This window comes from Phoca vitulina, unplaced genomic scaffold (assembly GCF_004348235.1).
Source record: "Phoca vitulina isolate PV1807 unplaced genomic scaffold, GSC_HSeal_1.0 scaffold1369, whole genome shotgun sequence".
Lineage (NCBI taxonomy): Eukaryota > Metazoa > Chordata > Mammalia > Carnivora > Phocidae > Phoca > Phoca vitulina.
The window spans coordinates 487-3,070 of NW_022591056.1; the positions used below are offsets into that span (position 1 = coordinate 487).

A 2,584-nucleotide genomic window follows, 5' to 3' on the forward strand; every position below is an offset into this window, starting at 1 on the left:
TTAAGAGTTTAATATTTAAGGATTTAGGGGCACCCCAAGAAGTTTAAAATTTAAAAGAGTTTAATATTTAAGGATTTAGGGGCACCTGGGTGGCTCAGTCGTTAAGCGTCTGCCTTCAGCTCAGGTCATGATCCCAGTGTCCTGGGATCCAGCCCCGCATCGGGCTCCCTGCTCCACAGGAAGCCTGCTTCTCTCTCTCCCACTCCCCCGCTTGTGTCCTGCTCTCGCTGTCTCTCTGTCAAATGAATAAATAAAATCTTTAAAAAAAAATATTTAAGGATTTAAAGTTTAAATTGTAGGGGTGCCTGGCTGGCTCAGTAGGTAGAGCATGCGACTCTTAATCTCAGGGTTGTGGGTTCAAGCCCCACATTAGGCATGGTGCCTACTTAAAAAAAATAAACATTAAAATCTTTAAAAATAAAGAAAGAAAAATAAAAGTTTAAAATTATAGCTGGAGGTTTTTTTGTCCTTAGTGTACATCCCCTTTATGGTTGTAGTCTTCAGAATTCTTTCTTTCTGTGATTATGCTACCAAGGTGATATGGTTCAATTTATTTAGTCAAATTAAAAGAATTTTTTAAATTTCTTTTCTTTTCTTTTTTAAAGATTTTATTTATTTGTCAGAGAGAGAGCCCAAGGCGGCGGGGGGGGGGGGGGGGGGGGAGTGGCAGGCAGAGGAAGAAGCAGGCTCCCTGCTGAGCAAGGAGCCTGGGATCATCACCTGAGCTGAAGGCAGATGCTCAGCTGACTGAAACACCCAGGTGTCCCAAAAATTTCTTTAATTTTTTGATTAGGTAGTGGAATTACATGATTCAAAGTACACATAGAGGAATCTTAAAGTACACGTATCTTCTTTCTGTCCTTCCCTCAACTTCTTTCCCATTTTTATTGTTTATTCTAGTAGTGCTTCTTTTTGCAAATATAAGCAAATACACCTTTCTTATTTGCTCTCCACCCTCACTGTCTCTCATACAAAACATAGCATATTATGTATAACTGTTCTGCATTTTGCTTTTTTTCACTTAACAAAATATACTGGAGATCTTTCTACATCAATACATAGAGCAACTGATGATTTTAAGAGTCAAGCAGAATGTTTTATTAACTTGGACCAGCACACAAACCAGAATGTGTTTATAATATAAAATTTCTGGGGGTGCCTAGGTGGCTCAGTCAGTTGGGTGTCCGACTCTTGGTTTTGGCTCAGGTCATGATCTCAGGGTGGTGAGATCGAGTCCCACACAAGCTCAACATGGAGTCTGCTTGAGATTCTTTCCACTCCACCCTCTTCCTCCCCCTCTGCTCCTTACCCTGCTCATGCTCTCTCAAATAAATTAATAAATAAAATCTTTAAAAAAAAAAGTCTTTATAAAATTTCTGATCAGATACCCTTAAAGTGTATAGCTATTCCCAAACTTATTTCTCAATCTTTTAAAAAATTGACTATATAATTTAATTTATACAATTATCTAGAACTCATATATGTGTATATTTCATATTTTTATTCATTCCATAACTATGGATAAACTTACCCATAAATAACCAATGCCATCAAAAGACAAGGGCCCTTCTTTTTAACCTTAACTACAATACCCTTATCACAACTAAAAACTTTAACAGTAACTCCTAATATCATCAAATGTCCAGTTGGTGGTTGAGTCCCCAGTTGTCTCATAGGGGCCATACTTGTTTTTTTTAATCTTCTAAAAAAAATTATGATCCAAATAAGCTCTGCACACTGTGGTTAATATGTGTTTTATTTTATTATTTATTTATTTGAGAGAGAGAGAGAAAGCACGCGCACACGCGAGGGGTGGGGAGGGGCAAAGGGAGAGGGAGAGAGAGAATATCAGCTAGACTCCCTGCTGAGCACAGAGCGGATGCAGGGCTTGATCTCACGACCCTGAGATCATGACCTGAGCCAAAATCAAGAGTTGGCCGCTTAACCAACTGAGCCACCCAGGCGCCCCAGTTAATATGTCTTTTAAAATCTTTGGGGGTGCCTTCCTGGCTCCATTGGAAGTGTGCGACTCTTGACCTTGTGGTCTTGAGTTCGAGCCCCACATTGGGTGTAGAGATTACTAAAAAAATAAATAAACAAACTTAAAAAAAATCTTTTAAACTACAGGTTTCCCTCCCTCCCCTTTGTCCCTTTACAATTATTTTGGTGAAGAAAATGGGGTGTGTTTGTTTCTTAGAATTTCTCGCAGTCTCAATTTTGCTGATTACCTCACTGTGGTGTGGTTTAACATGTTTCCCTGCCCTCTGCATTTTCTGTGAATTGGTAGTTATATTTTGAGGCTTGATCACATTCAAGTTCAATATTTTGGGCCAGACTAATTCATAGGTGGTGGTGGTGTTTTCCATAAGAAGCACATATGGTCTGGTTGTTTCTTTTTTTTTTTTTTAAGATTTTATTTATTTATTCATAAGAGACAGAGAGAGAGAGGCAGAGGGAGAAGCAGGCTCCCCGCTGAGCGGGGAGCCCGATGTGGGACTTGATCCCAGGCCCCTGGGATCATGACCTGAGCCAAAGGCAGACGCTTAACCATCTGAGCCACCCAGGCGGCCTGGTTGTTTCTTTT

General features: G+C 39.9%; 1 non-coding gene across 1 annotated transcript; it reads left to right on the top strand.

Moving 5' to 3' along the window:
* Positions 1–303: 303 nt before the first annotated feature.
* Positions 304–376, top strand: TRNAK-CUU. The gene has a single exon. It is a non-coding gene; the product is annotated as a tRNA-Lys (tRNA).
* The last annotated feature ends 2,208 nt before the right edge of the window (positions 377–2,584 follow it).